This window comes from Trichechus manatus, unplaced genomic scaffold (genome assembly GCF_000243295.1).
Source record: "Trichechus manatus latirostris isolate Lorelei unplaced genomic scaffold, TriManLat1.0 scaffold00011, whole genome shotgun sequence".
NCBI classification, from domain to species: domain Eukaryota; kingdom Metazoa; phylum Chordata; class Mammalia; order Sirenia; family Trichechidae; genus Trichechus; species Trichechus manatus.
This window is the reverse complement of record NW_004443947.1, coordinates 25,163,539-25,178,526: the sequence shown is the minus strand read 5'-3', so window position 1 is coordinate 25,178,526 and position 14,988 is coordinate 25,163,539. Positions and strand designations below refer to the sequence as shown.

Genomic DNA, 14,988 nt, shown 5'->3' with positions numbered 1-14,988 from the left:
GCAGGGCTCTGCTTAAGAGAGGCCAGTTTCAGAGATTCTGTTGGAAAGGAACTGGAAGGGGGAAGGGGGTAGGGGAAGTTATTTTTGAGCAGAGGAGCAGTACTGGGGACCAGCATCGACTAATGGAAATGCTGTACCCCAAGCCCCTAGATCTATTTTCTATCACTTCAACCTGTTCCTTTCCTTCATAGACTCCCCAGTTTTAACAGGACATTTTCTGGGTAATTTATGTCCATCTCTCCAGGTAGACAATAGGCTCTAAGAGGGCAGGGATCCTGTCTGTACAGTAGTACATACACAGCTCCCGGCACGGTGTTTGGAACAAAATAGGTGCTCAGTAAAGATTAGGTAAATAAATGAGCATTTGAAAATCATGTGAGATTGATGCGACCCCAATGGCCTTCCATCCGCCCACTGCTGCAGATGGAGATGGGGGACGTGGGCACAGGTCCTCCCTCCCTTCTCCACTCCCAGAGCTGGGGCCGCTAGCTGTCTTCGGACGGGAGGCCCGGGTCTCGAGCGGTCCTTCGAGCCCGAGGTGCAGCCAGGGGTGTGCTGGCCGCCTGGGGGCGCTCGGGGAGCCACTCGCCGCAGCCATTTCCTGCTCTTTGTGTGACAGTCAGGCGGCGAAGGGCGGGCAACCGGGGAGGAGGTGGAGCCGCGGCGGGCGGCGGGGCGGGCCCTGGGCGGGGCCGAGCGGTGGCCGCCGGCGGTGCGGCCGGCCAGAGCATCCTGCGCCCCGGCGCGGGGCCCTGCGGTAGCTGCGGGCCCCTCCCCTGGACCTGCCGCAGACCAGGTAAGCGGCACTTGCCGACCTTCGGACCGGGATGCAGATGGGGATGGGGATGCAGCCGTGAGAATGCGCGAGGAGCCGGCGCCTCTTTTCCCGGCTCGCGGGGGGCGCTCGGCGCCGAGCCCGGGCTAGCGCGGCCTGGGGGCCCCGGAAGCCCTCGGAGGCCAGGCCCTAGCCCTGCGCGGCCCCCTCCCCCTGTGGCTCGCATTGGGTCCCGCGGCGGTGCCGACCCTCTGCGGGAGACGTGGGCACACCGCTGAGCTTGGGCGCGGCCGCCGGCAGCAGCAGCAGGTGCGCGGCCTGGGTTGGAGTCGCCGGCCTGAGCGGAGGCGGCGCTAATCCCGAGGACCGGAGGCACCTGCAGCGGCCGCGGCGACGGCATCCCGGCATCCAGGTACTGCAGAGCCCTAGCGGCTGTTGCCGACGCAGCCACCATCGTCTCCCCCCGACCCCGGGACCAGCGAGACCCGCCTGGGCCCTCTTGGCAGCTTCCTTGGGCACACAGCGCCCTGCGGTGAACGTGAGATGGGTGGGGCAAGGGGCGACGCGGTGATGTTGGGGGTGCAGGGCTTTGATGAGAGAGGAGGCCTGTCGGACCCGCTTTGAAGCCTCTGGCCTGCACCGGCATCTTTCTCCCTGCAGGCTGGGGTCGGGGGAAGGAGTGGGGGGCGGGGGATGAGTGGGCTGACTCCTGGGGGAAAAGGTTGGATTTTCTTGAGCTCTGAAGAACCAGGAAGGTGCCGGCCTGTCAGTTGTGCCTTCTCCTATTCAGGACAGATCTCCTCCTCGGTAGTTATAAAAAACAAACCAAGCCAGTTGCCTTCTAGTCGATTCCCATTCATGGTGACCCCATGTGTGTCAGAATAGAACTGAGCTCCATAGGGTTTTCAAAACCGTGACCTTTTGGAAGCAGATTGCCAGGCCTTTCTTTCGACGTACCTCTGGGTGAGTTTAAACCCCCAGCCTTTTGGTTAGTAGTCAGGCACTTAATCATTTGTGCCACCTGGGGACTCCTTCTCAGTGGTTAGAGCCCAGCTATTTGTAAAGGAAGAGAAGGGGGTGTTTGGGTTTGAGGGTGGGGGCAAGTAGCACAGTTCCACAGGGCCTGAAGAATAGCTATAAGGAGAGCCTCACTGGGAAGGACACTGGGGCTGGCTGGTGCCTCCCCAGCCCAGGGAATCTGACTTTGACCTCCCCTGCCTGGTTCCCCAGCACAGTGGAAACATTCGCCAAGGGCTGATGGGTCATCAGCTCCCCTTCCGGCGTGGCCAAGGTGGCGCAAGGATCTTTTCCTGCCGGCTCCTGGGTACCTGTGCCCTCACTGCCTGGGCAGGGAGACTGGGCAGTCCTGCTGGCCTGAGGCAGGCTCCCGCACTCCCTGTTCCATTTCCCGCCAGTGACCTCTTTAGGGCAGTGGATCTCAGCTTACTCTTGTGCATAGGCCTCATTGGAAGATGTGCCAGCAGCCCGGGGCCCTTAGATTTTGGAGGACAAAAATCTAGGACAGGACTGTGAAGGCTTTGAAGGTTATTTTCTCCCAGGGCTTCAAACCGGTTCGTTGTGGTTTGAACCCCTGCTGAGCATTTGCATTTCCACCCCAGATATACTGAATCAGAATCTACAATTTGACAAGATCCCCAGGTGGTTCTTACATATGATAAATTTGAAAAACCACTGCTGTACTAGTGGTTCTCAGAATTGGTTCCTAACCAGCAGCATTAGCATCACCTGGGGACTTGTTAGAAACGCAGATTCTCAGCAGGGGTTCTAACCAGTTTGGAGCTCTGTTTACTCCACCATTAGCTCCTTTCTCTGTGGCCCTCCCTGGGCCTCCCACCTGACTTCCACACGGTGCCCTGTGCTTCCCTCATTCTCCTGTGCCAAAGAATGTTTTCAAGAAAGGAGCCAGTGAATGTGTTCATCCTGAAGAGCTAATACAAAAGAATTTCCCATTCGATTCAGAGCAGGTGTTTTAGAAGATATTTGGCTGGAAAAGAACCAGAGGCTGGGAGGCATTTTAACGGAAACAAAGCTTTCAGTGAAAATATTGATGTGTTCAATGGTGGGATTTCAGGCAGCAGGCTGGAAGTGGGGGCGGGGGTTAGGTAGCTCTTTTGGAGAACAGCCCCCTGAAATGACAACATTTAGCAGCTGTCTGTTCTGTGGGCTTGCAGGGCATCTTGGCCCTGAGGGAAGGAATGCTGTAGGGGTATGTGTGAATGTAACTGGTCACTGTCTCCACAAGGCATTTTTGAGCACCCAGTGTCCATTTGTGGGAGGGGAAACTTTGCTATAGAGAGTTACACATTGTGCCAGGGCAGATATGAGGCCACAAGAAGCGTGTGTTGTTGCTTACAAAGCCAGTGCCTCTGGTCAGCTCTCCACACTGAGCCTTTGACTGGGGGCTTTAGCTGTCTGCTCACTAAGCTTCTTTATTTCCTGGCCAGTTCTGACCGGTTCTGTAGGCACCCTAGCCTCCCTTGTTCCGTCCCTGCTGGAAAATGGAAAAGGAAAACCTTGCTTTAGGCATGAGGCCAAGATGACTGACTTCACAGAGTGTGGTATAAAATCCAGTAGGGTTGGAGAGTTTTACTCAGATCACATCAGAGACTGGCTCAGAGAAGGAAGTAAACATGAGTTTTTAAACTGGGAAAGAGCCCCAGGAGACCACTACCTGACCCCTCTGATAAATTGTGCCCCTTGGGGATTCACTGGGTCTCCAGGCTGTCATTGGCCAGCAAGCAGAATTAGGTGATGAATAGGCAGCAAGCTTATTAACACTGGGAACAGCGCTCCTGCAAAACAGTGCAAGGATCCAGCCTCCACATGTGAGTATCGGCATACATGCTGAAAGAGGCATCTTTTGGCCACTGTTGGCCCCAGGGTTCCACCACGAGCTTCACAAAATGGCTTTTTGTAGCCTCCATGTGGCTACCATAACAATGAGTCTGTTTCTTTTTTTGGCAAGTATTAATTATTCATTTCTGTTGATGAAACCAGACATTAGTCACCTCCTTGAAGTCTTTGTGGAAGGACTTGGTCTTTTCATTCCGAGGAGCAAAGCCCTGTCTAGGGTCCAGATGATGGACCCTCCCAGAGGAGGTAGAGGGAGGGGGTGTAGCCTGCTCCTGGCTCTGGCCAGTAACATGGAGGTCAGCTGTGTGGGGACAGAGGTGGTACTTCATTGGATGCTCTTATTAATTGAGGGATGCATGAAAGTGCTAAGCAGAAAAAACCAGTTGCTACTGAGTTGACTCCAACTCTTGGCGACCCCATGGATATCAGAGTAGAACTGTACTCTATAGGGTTTTCACTGGCGGATTTTTCAGAAGTAGACTGCCAGGCCTTTCTTCCAAGGCACCTCTGGGTGAACTCGAACCTCCAACCTTTCAATTAGCAGTTGAGCACATTAACTGTTTGCACCACCGTAAGTACTGTTATTGCTGTAATATATTAATTACATAATCATTGAGAATTTGGTTCCATGTTTGTAGTCAACCCACAGCTCTTACCAACCCCTCTACCATCAGGGCATTCCTTGGTTTTGTTTTCTGGGGAGAGCTGATCTCTGTGACCAGGAAACTCAGCCCCAGGTTTATCTGCAAAAGGTAGCCAAAGGAAAGTGTAAGACACGGTGGTCAGTAAGGCCTTCAGGCAGGAAGGGCTCTTGAGTAGCACATTACAGCTGAGTATAACTTGAGAAAGTTGGGGGGTGGGGGGGAATAAGCTGAGCAGAAGCCCAGAGGTAGTTCTCACATTTCAACACTTAAACAGAGGCCAGGAAGGACCTCTTATTCTGTGTGTACTCGGCATTTTGCAACCAACTAGAAATGTCGGGGGCATGCTTCAGTTCGTGGACTCACAGAACAGGGCACTGGACTTAGGACACAGGAGTTATCCCTGACTTGCTGGGTGGCTTTAAGCCAGCCACTACCTCTCATACTTTACAAATTGAGCAATCGAAAGTAGGCTTCCTACTTTCGTTAACTGCCTGTCGCCACGGGAGGCTGTGAATAAGATAATGTCTGTACCCCCCAGTCTGAGAAGAAAAGGCCATTGAAATACAGATGAGAAGGATGTTCCTGAATGTGTGGCCCTTTTGGATGGTGCCCTCCATTCCTAAAGGAACAATTTATTAATTATATATCGTGTGTCAGTTTAAGAAGACAAATCTGTGGCCTGTCTGTACTGTCAAGCCAGTGGGAAACTGAAAGGCACTTTGTGATTTCAGGTTCTGTCAAGGCCGCTGGATGGCCTTGTGTGTACAAAGACACTTCAGAATTCAGCCAGTGGGTATGGGACACCTCCCAAGATGGAGAGTTTGGATCTCAGCTTTCTAGTCATTGCCGTTAGTCCAAGGGCTGTATATGATGTGCCTCAAAGCAGGACCATTCAAGCTATACTTCTTGGGTCAGAGGAGAAAATGCATTGGGTGCAAATTGTTTTGAGACATCAGAGCTGGGGTTCAGGAATAATTTTTTTTCCCCAGGAATCATTCTGGTTGAATAGCATTTTGAAAGGCTTACAGCAACTCAGAGTACAAGGAGAGAGGAAAGTTAACACAACCTTCTGGAGAGACACCCAAGAAGGACCCAACTGGTGGTTTTATCCACTGGCCTTTTGATTTTGGGTTTGCATCATCGTTAGGTCGTCTTGGAGCAGGGGGTCTCAGACTTCAGTCTCCATGTGGGGAAAGGAGGGATGTTTAGTATGTGCATGTTATATGGTCTCTTTCTTCTTAGTGAGGAAGTAAGTGAGGTCCTCTGCAGAAAGTAAAGGTGGTGGACTGGTTAGGAAACTTCAGGAGATTCCCAGAGGTTTGGACCAGCTGCCTCTGAGGACAGAATAAGAAATCAATTGGGAATGAATGAGAAGATTCTCTGACGTCGTGGAGGGCCCAGCTGGGATCAAAGAGAATCTGCAGGGCAGACCCTTTTAGAAGACACTCAGTAACTCAGTGTTAAGTGAAGGGATACCTGAGAGCTATTTTCAAATGTGCTTTTAAAATGTGTTGCCTTAAGACTGATTTTGGCAAGGAACGAATGAAGAGACAAGAATTCAAAACTGGGGCTCCACCATCAACCTTCACATATAAATGAAGGTCCGCTTGTAATGGTTTGAGGTGGGAACTGTATGCCATAAGCATTTTCTAAAGAAGTCTTCTCAGACTTTTACAGCAATAGGTACGGTGCCCTAGAGGACCATGATGTTTTAAAGTTACTGTTATTATTGTTTTTAACCAGAAGACCTGAACTTTGGAAGTGTTAATTAAACAAGTAATGCCTAGTGTGTGACCGGCTCTGTGAGAGTTACAGTGGGCCATGCCAAAGAAAAACGGCTCTCTCTCTCATTCTTAGTGATCCAAAGAATTAATGAAATGGAAAGCAGTTTGTAATGCAGGAGGAAATCATGAAATATAGTCTGTGAATGCTATAGTAATATAGAGGAATGAAGGTTGATGTGGGGTTCAGCTTGTCAGACCTTCATGAAGGAGGCGTATCTTGAACTGGGCATTGGCAGATGGGTAGGATTTGAGGAGGGAAGAGGACAGTCCACAAGGGAGTGGAGATAACAATTTGAATAAAGGCATAAAGCAAGAATGTCCACGGGCAGGTTTGGGCCTCCCTGTACACCCTGGCCATGGTGGATGGTCCATGTTAGGGAGTATGGTCTTAAGGAAGCTCTTTGGAAGGAATGTCCTTTTATTCCCAATAGTCTTATAGACTAAGGGGCCCTGGTGGTGCAATGGTTAGCTTGACTGCTAACCAAAAGGTTGATGATTCAAACCCACTCAGCGGCTCTGCAGGAGAAGGACCTGGCGATCTGCTCCCATAAAGATCACAGCCTAGAAAACCCTATGGGGCAGCTCTTCTCTGTCACATGGGGTCACTGTTAGTCGGAATTGACTTGACGGCACCTAACAACAACAGTCTAATAGACTAATGTCCCAGTAGTCATTTGCTTTAGAGTTGGAAGGGCCCTGAGAGAAGCTCAAGTCCGCTGATTCTTAACTGATTGTTTTTGCTTCTCTTTCTTTTTGTTTTTTTAAGTACACCTGACGGACAATATTGACATGCTTAACACATCATACCCAGCAACCAATCCTGGTTATGCACAATGCACCCCCCTCCAACTCTACCTCATTTTCTCCCACCAGAAAAGGAGATGAACAGTAAAGCAGTGATATTATAGGGGGACTTTGAACCCCCTCTCACTTATAGTATAAAGTATCTACTTTGTAAACCTCAGTGTGTAAACCGTTATTGGTAAAAGTCACCTACAGCCAACTTCGCAAGGGAGGTTTGGGCATCATAGTGAGAACCACTACTAGGCCAGCCTCCACAGTGTACACACAGAGAAATTGTCCCGTGAGAGTTAGTGAAAACCCCATTTCAGGACTGAAACCCGTGTTCAGACTGAGCCATGTTTGAGTTGAGTTACGGTTTCACAGTGAGGAAGCTGAGGTCCATGTGCCCTGATTCAGTGGCCACACCTGAAGTCTTGCTCTTTGTTTCCACAGCAGATGCAGTGACTTCCCTCCCTGAGTTGTAACAGGTGCCCCTGAGAGGCAGCTGCTCTCCCCCGACACAAGTAACGTTGGTGTCCCTCATGGGGTGGTTCATCCCCAGTGGGAGGGAATTGGCAAGCTGCCCTTGGTGGCATGATCTCCCCTCCTGAGAGATGAGGGCCGTGCTGCAGAGCTGCTGGTATCTGCCTGGCTTAGTTATCAGCGGAAAGGCCCCATCCCTCGCAACCCTGACAACACAGGAAGCAGCTGAGTAAAACAGCAAACGAAGTGGCAGGCCCTTTAGCCCTACCAAAATGTCTTCTCTGCTGTAGACATCGAGGAGAGGATGGAGCTTCTCCAGAGGCCCAGGAGCAGGCTGACTTGGATGACTCTGCCCTCAGGCCCATGTGTAGAAAGGCTGCAGGGAAGGACAGCAGTGAGGGACTGACTGAGCAAACTCTGCAGCAGCCTTGCTTGTACTGCTGGCAAGGAGGCCTGGGGTTGTTGCCTTTTAAAGTACATTTCTAATTTTGATCAAAGCAATGCATGCACATGCTTAAAAAAAAAATCAAATAGTATTGAAAGGCTTCTAATGAAAAGCAACCATCCAGTGCCCACCTGCCCCGAGGCTGCCCCTTTTAGTTTGCTGTTTCTTCCGGTAATTGCCTCCAGATCTAAATGATATACTGACACTGCTATTTCTTGATTTATCTACTTTACACGTTGACTATTTACTTCCTGCCATGATGGATGAAAATTTAGCTTTCTTATATCATTCTCCTTCCCTCCACTACCACCATCTCCCAATATAGTATGAGCTCTATCTTAACCTAAATCATGTTTAAAGTATCTGCACTATTAAGATGTGTAAATGGTGTTGATGAGAAAGCTATGTCCTTTGATTACATCTCTTTTCCTATAGAGGTTTTTGTTTTATCCCAGAATTAGAATTTTCTTTTCAATATTTTTCTCTCTTAGTTATAAAAACTCTGTCATATTAGTTACTGTATCGAGTCCCCTTGTACTCCCAGGAAGTTGCAGTGTTAGCCTGGGCTCTGCCCCTACTGGCCCATGACCTTGTACAAGTCCCTTCTGTCCGGGCTTCAGTTTCCTTGGCAGTGAAAGAGAGCTCATGTAGGAGGAGGGGAGCTAGAGGCCCATCCTGTTCTCTGTCTAAAGCCCATCACCCAGCTCAGAGGGTTTTATCTTCTGAGGAACATTTCCTCCAGGATGGGGCAGCCCTAGGCCTGCCCTGAGGCAATGCAACAATAACAGGCAGGATGCAAGGTGCTAGTTTGCGTCCTGCCTCATGGTGCCAGTTCATCCCTGTAGGACAGGAGGCTGTTCCATGCATAGTATGGGAGCGTCTGGCGTCCCTTTTTCTCTTCCCACAGTCCTGTTGATTTACACTCACCACAGCCTGTGCTTCCCTAGCTCCTTGAGTACCCGTTTCAGCTTATACCTATAGTTTGCCAAAAGTAGTCATAAAAATACTAACATTTTTTCGTAGCAGCTTTGTTGAGATGTAATACACATACCATATAATTCATCTATTTAAAGTGTACAATTCAGTGGACCTGGGAAATCGGGTGGAAAGGAGTGTGCTGTCACAGTATAGGGAGAGCAATTAGGGTCACATAACAACGTATGTACAAGTTTTTGTATGAGAGACTAACTTGAATTGTAAACTTTCACTTAAAGTACAATAAAATAAAAATAAATAGTACATTTCAGTGGTTTTTAATACATTTCAACCATCACCACAATTAATTTTAGAACATTTCATCACTGCAAAAAGAAACTTCCTAATCTTTAGGAATAATATGAGTTGGAATCAACTCAACAGCAACAGGTTCCCTCAAGCCCTAGGCAACCACTAATCTATATTTTTGTGTCTATAGATTTACCTATTTCAGACATCTCTTATTAATGGAGTGTAAGATATGTGATCTTTTTGACTGGCTTATTTCACTTAGCATAATATTTTCAAGGTTTATTTGTAGCTCGAATCAGTACTTTGTTACTTTTTATGGCTGAATAATATTCCATTATATGGATATACCACATTTTATTTATTCATCAGTTGATGCACATTGGAGTTGTTTCCACCTTTTGGCTATTATATGAATAATGCTATGAATATTTGCATACAAGGTTTTGTGTAGACACATTTTCATTTCTTTTGGGAATATACCTAGAAGTGGAATTGCTGGGTCTTGTGATAACTCTGTTTAAAAACTTGAGGAACCGCAAAAATGTTTTCGAAAGTGGCTGTGCCATTTTACAATCTCATAAGCAGTGGATGAAGTTTGCGATTTTTCCGCATCTTCTCGATTACTCTTTATTATCAGTATTTTTGATTATAGCCTTCCTAGTGGATGTGAAGTGGTATTTCATTGTGGTTTTTTGTATTTCTGTAGTGACTGTTGATGTTAAGTATCTTTTCATGTGCTTGTTGACCATTTGTATAACTTCTTTGGAGAAATATTTGTTCACATTTTTATCTTTGCCCATTTTTTTAATTGGGTTATTTGTCTTCTTATTATTAAGTTTTAAGAATCCTTTATATATTTAGATACAAGTATCTTATCAGATATGTATTGCAAATATTTTCTCCCATTCTGTGCATTGTCTTTTCAGTTTCGTCATGGTGTCTTTTGAAGCCAAAAGTTTTTAATTTTGATAATGTCCAATTTATCTCTTTTTTCTTTTGTTGCTTGTGCTTTTGGTGTCCTATCTAAGAATCCATTGTCTAATCCAAGTTCACAAAGATTTACTTCTGTGTTTTCTTCTAAGAGTTTTATAGTTTTACGTCTTTCATTTAGGACATTGATCCATTTTTAGTTAATGTTTGCATATTGTATGAGGATATCTTTTGCAAATGGATATCCAGCTGTCCCAGGAACATTTGATGGAAGAGTACTCTTTCTCCATTGAATTGTCTTGGTACCCTTGTCAAACATCAATTGATCATAACTGTGAAGGTTTATTTTTGAACTCTCAATTCTGTTCCATTGATCTATGTCTATCCTTATGCCAGTACCACACTGTCTTGATGACTTTAGCTTTGTAGTAAATTTTTTTAAATCAAAAGTTTTCCAACTTTGTTCTTCTTTCTCCAGATTGTTTTTGCTTTTCTGGGTCCCTCAAATTTCCCTATGAATTTTAGGATAAGCTTGTCAATTTCTGCAAAGAAGCTAGCTGGGATTTTGATAGGGATTTGCTGAATCTGTAGATCAGTTTGTGGAGCATTGCCATCTTAACAATATTAAGTCTTCCAATCCATGAACATGGGATATCTTTTCATTTGTTTAGTTCTTTAATTTCTTTCAACAATTTTTTCTAGTTTTCAGAATAAAATTTTTGCACTGCTTTTGTTAAATTTTTCCTAGGTGTTTTCTTCTTTTTTTTATTTTATTGTTGTTGTTGAGAATATGCACAGCAAAACATACACCAGTTCAACAGTTTCTACATGTACAATTCCATGACATTGATTACATTCTTTGAGTTGTGCAAGCATTTCCACCCGCTTCTCTGAGTTGTTCCTCCCTTGTTAACATAAACTCACTGCTCCCTAAGGTTCCTTTCTAATCTTTAGAGTTGCTGTTGTCAATTTGATTCCATATAGATGGTTCTTAAAAGAACATAATGCTCAAGGTAGACATTTTTTTACTATTTAAGCTAAACTGTTGTTTGGTTTTAAGAAGACTTCAGGGAATATTTTTGGTTTAAGGTTTAAAGATTATCTCAGGGCAGTAGTTTCAACGGGTAATCCAGCCTCCATGGCTTCAGGAAGCCTGGAGTCCATGAGAATTTGAAATTCTATTCTGCGTTTCCCCCTTTTGATCAGGATTCCTCTACAAAATCCTTGATCAAAATGTTCAGTAATGGTAACCAGGCACCGTCTAGTTCTTCTGGCCTTATGGCAAAGGAGGCAGTTGTTCATGGAGGCAATTAGCCACACATTCCATATCTTCCTCCTATTCCTGACTCTCCTTCTTCCTCTGTTGCTCTAGGCAAATAGAGACCAATTATGTGCTTGAATGGCCGTTTGCAAGCTTTTAAGACCCCAGGCACTGTGCAACGAACTAGGAATGAGCTAGCAGGGATGGGGTAAGATAGATGCCAAGACACATGGAGATCTCCAAGGAACCAGGAAGCAGAAGCTGAAGAGACATAGACCTTTTCCAGAGCCGACAGAGAGAAAAAGTCTTTCCCTCCAGCCGGTGCTCTGAATTCAGACTTCTAGCCTCCTAAACTGTGAGAAAATAAATATCTGTTTGTTAAAGCCATCCACTTGTGGTATTTCTATTACTACAGCACTGAATAACTAAGATAACAGGTTTACAACTTATTGACAGCAATTACAATAATCTGCTGTGCAATCCTACCCTTAGTCAATGTGATTTTTCCATCACCGTTAGCCTCCCCTTCCCCCCTCCCTTTCTCCCCTGGTAACCACTAATAAACTTTGTTCTCTATACATTTGCCTTTTCTTGTCTTTATATAAGGAGGTCATAGAATATCTGTCCTTTTGTGATTGACTTATTTCCCTCAGCGTAATGTCTTCAAGCTTCATCCATATTGTAGCATGTATCAAGACTTCATTTCTCTTTACTGGCTGAGTAGTATTTCATGTATGTATGTACCACATTTTATTTATCCATTCATCTCTTGATGAGCATTTAGGTTTTTTATTCTTTTTGATACTATTGTAAATGGAATTGATATCTTCATTTCATTTTTGGATTGTGCATTGCAATTGTATAGAAATACAATTGAATTTTGTATATTGATCTTGTATCCTGCAACCTTTCTGAACTTTTAATTCATTTTAATAGTTTTTTAATAGATTCTTTAACATTTGCTACATACAAGACACATTATCTGCAAATAGAGATAGTTTTATTGATTCCTTTTCAATTTGGCTGCCTTTTATTTCATTTCCTTGCCTAATTGCTCTGGCTAGAACCTCCAGTATAGTGTTGAATAAAAATGGCAATAGAAAATATTTTTGCCTTATTCCTAACCTTAGGAAGGTGCATTCAGTCTTTCACCATTAAGTATGATGTTAGCTTGGGTTTTCTGTATATGACTTTTCTCAGGTTAGGGAAGTTCCGTTCTATTCTTATTTTATTGAGTGTTTTTATCATGAAGTTGTGTTGGATTTTGTCAAATGCTTTTTCTGCACATTTTGCTGCTTTTATTCTGTTCATTCAGCTTATTATGTAAATTGATTTTCAGATGTTAAGCCAACCTTGTATTCCTGGGATAAATCTCACTTGGTTCTAGTATCTGATCTTTTTTGTATATTTCTGGATTTGGTTTCATTGAGGAACTAACATTTATTGAGCACTCACTACCTGCCAGGCAGTGTACATGGATTAGTTCATTTAAATTTCCAAGCCTGTGAGGTAGGAACTATTATTATTCCCTGTATCAAAGATGAGGAAACTAAGGCTCAGAAAGTTTATGTTACCTGCCCAGTGTCACATAGCCAGGTAGTGGCAGAGTCAGGATTCTAACTGAAGCCTTCTGGTTCACCAACATGCTAAACCACCTGTCAAGTGTGTATCAGTAGTGGATGTGAGATGATTTTCAGATGGTACCAAGTCTGTGTTTGTTTTCATTGCTTTCATTTTTTATGGTTCCCTTTTGTTTATGACAAGCGATACTGCTTTTCTATTTTTGATTGTTCTATAAAGCTTCCTTTTAAGTATATTTATTATGTTAAAAAAAGAGAGTGTTTGCTTAGAGAAAAATATTTAGTAAGTGACTATACAGGCAGTTTATGGATATGACTACATATTCCATTTTGGTCTAATTATCTTCATTATTAATAGTGAAGGAGAAGGAATGGGAAAGCTAGACATGAAGACATGGCCAACTTGAGGTCATCTCATTTCTCCTATACTATTAGAGATGAAGGCGTGTTCAAGCATTCATTCGTTAGATATTTGCTGAGTGCCTAGTCTGTCCATGGCACTCTGCTAACGTCTCTGAGGCTTTAGGTGATGGGTAAGAAATTGTTCCTGACCTCAAGGAGCTTAGACGTGCATGCATTGTTCTAATATAGTTAGTGCTTTATTTCATGAGCAAACTCAGATTGATTGCCGGTGGCTACCTGAAGCTCTGAATTGAGAAGGATTCTGAGGCAGCCTGTGGACTCAGTGGATAATAAAAACACTATCACTTAGCAATGTTCGCCCTGGCGTGGGAGGTGAAAGAAGCATTACTCAGGTCCCCTCGGAGGCAGGAAGTGTCAAAAGAGAGGTACTGCTAATGAGCCCTTCAGAGTTTCAAGAAAGGAACATATTACTTCATAGAGGGGAGAGATTGTGAAGGACAGGTAAAATGAGGACATGCAGTACTAGAGGAAAGAAATTTTATTTCATACACAACTTTACACATATTGAAGCTTATCACTTTAAGTGTTCCAATGTTAAATATCTGAACTATTTTGATGGTGTTCATTCTAAAATATAAATAGCTTTCTTGCTATTTATATTTCTTTTCCCCCTTCTCCATTTTAAAAAATAAAATAACTTGGACACATAGTGATACTTTCCTTGATCTCTTGTAGTTATTGGTATGAAGTCATTCATTCATCCACTTATTGAACAAATCTTTATTGAATTACACGTGTATGCCAGGCACTGTGCTAGGAGCTGGGTATGAATTAGCACAGTTCCTGCCCTCAAGGAGCTTTTCAAACTTTTTATTTTTTTAGTGAAGGAGAGAAAACATGGGTAAACAGTATAATAAATGTTATAGGTGCCATGAAAGACAGAGTGCATTGGGTTCAATGAAGACCGAAGGAGAAAGAAAGTGATTTCAAATGCACTGTGGGGTGTCAGAAAGGCATCTTAAGGAAGTGATCATTTCTTTGGGTTCCTTTCAGCTCCAGGATCATTCTGGCACAGAATGAAGTATTTGTTAAGGGTTCTAATGTTTACCGTGACATGAATGATGCTTTTACAGGCTCTTGGACCGTGTAGAGTTACTTGCTCCCATACTCAGTGGCCCTAATTCCTATGCCTGTAGGTTTTTCTCTCCATCTTGTGTAGCTCCATCTCTCCTCTCCACTTTCCACTGTGAGGCTTGCTGCTGTCAGTATCTGGTCTGCTTCTAACCTGTGGATTTAATTTACAGATTGGTATGGGTAGTACCCTAAAGGTGACTTCAGGTGTCTGCTGTGAGGTATGGATCCCCACAGTCTGACCACTGGGTAAGTGGATTGTTCCTGTAATAAAGTTTTCACTCCTAAACTGCTCAGAATAAGCTGCATGGCCCATTTTGGTGCACTCTGTGGAAGTCTTGTGAGATACACACAATGATTTTGTCCCTGCTGGGCTCCCACACTGGGAAGAAGCTGGCTCTGAAGTGTGCAAGTGTCTAGCTCCACAGGGAACACCGTGACCTGTGGCACTGTGTACTGTCTCTGCAAACGTGGATCCTACACAGTGTCCGTGATGGAGAAGCAGACTCCACTCCAAATTTCTTCTTTGCATTTTCCCGTGCTCAGTCAAATACTGTTCAAAAAAAAAAAAAAAAGATTTTTTAAAATGGGGATAGTCTATGCCTCCCTTTTGTTTATTTTTATATTTATATAATATTTGATTTGTGTGTCTATGCAAACATAAAGAGCCCTTGTTGGGCTGAGCGCTTGATTGCTTACCGAAAGGTT

The 14,988-nt window shown here is 44.6% G+C and overlaps 1 protein-coding gene across 2 annotated transcripts in view; it reads left to right on the top strand.

The window, feature by feature from the left end:
* The first annotated feature begins 676 nt into the window (after positions 1-676).
* CYFIP2 (cytoplasmic FMR1 interacting protein 2) overlaps positions 677-14,988 on the top strand; it is a 164,263-nt gene continuing 149,951 nt past the window's right edge. Inside the window, exon 1 of one of the 2 annotated variants that reach the window (XM_004371261.2) lies at positions 677-796. The gene's annotated coding sequence lies outside the window, so the exon portion shown is untranslated. Of the gene's footprint in view, positions 797-12,030; positions 14,530-14,988 lie in introns of those variants that run through there. The other variant, XM_023726555.1, reaches the window with a different exon arrangement.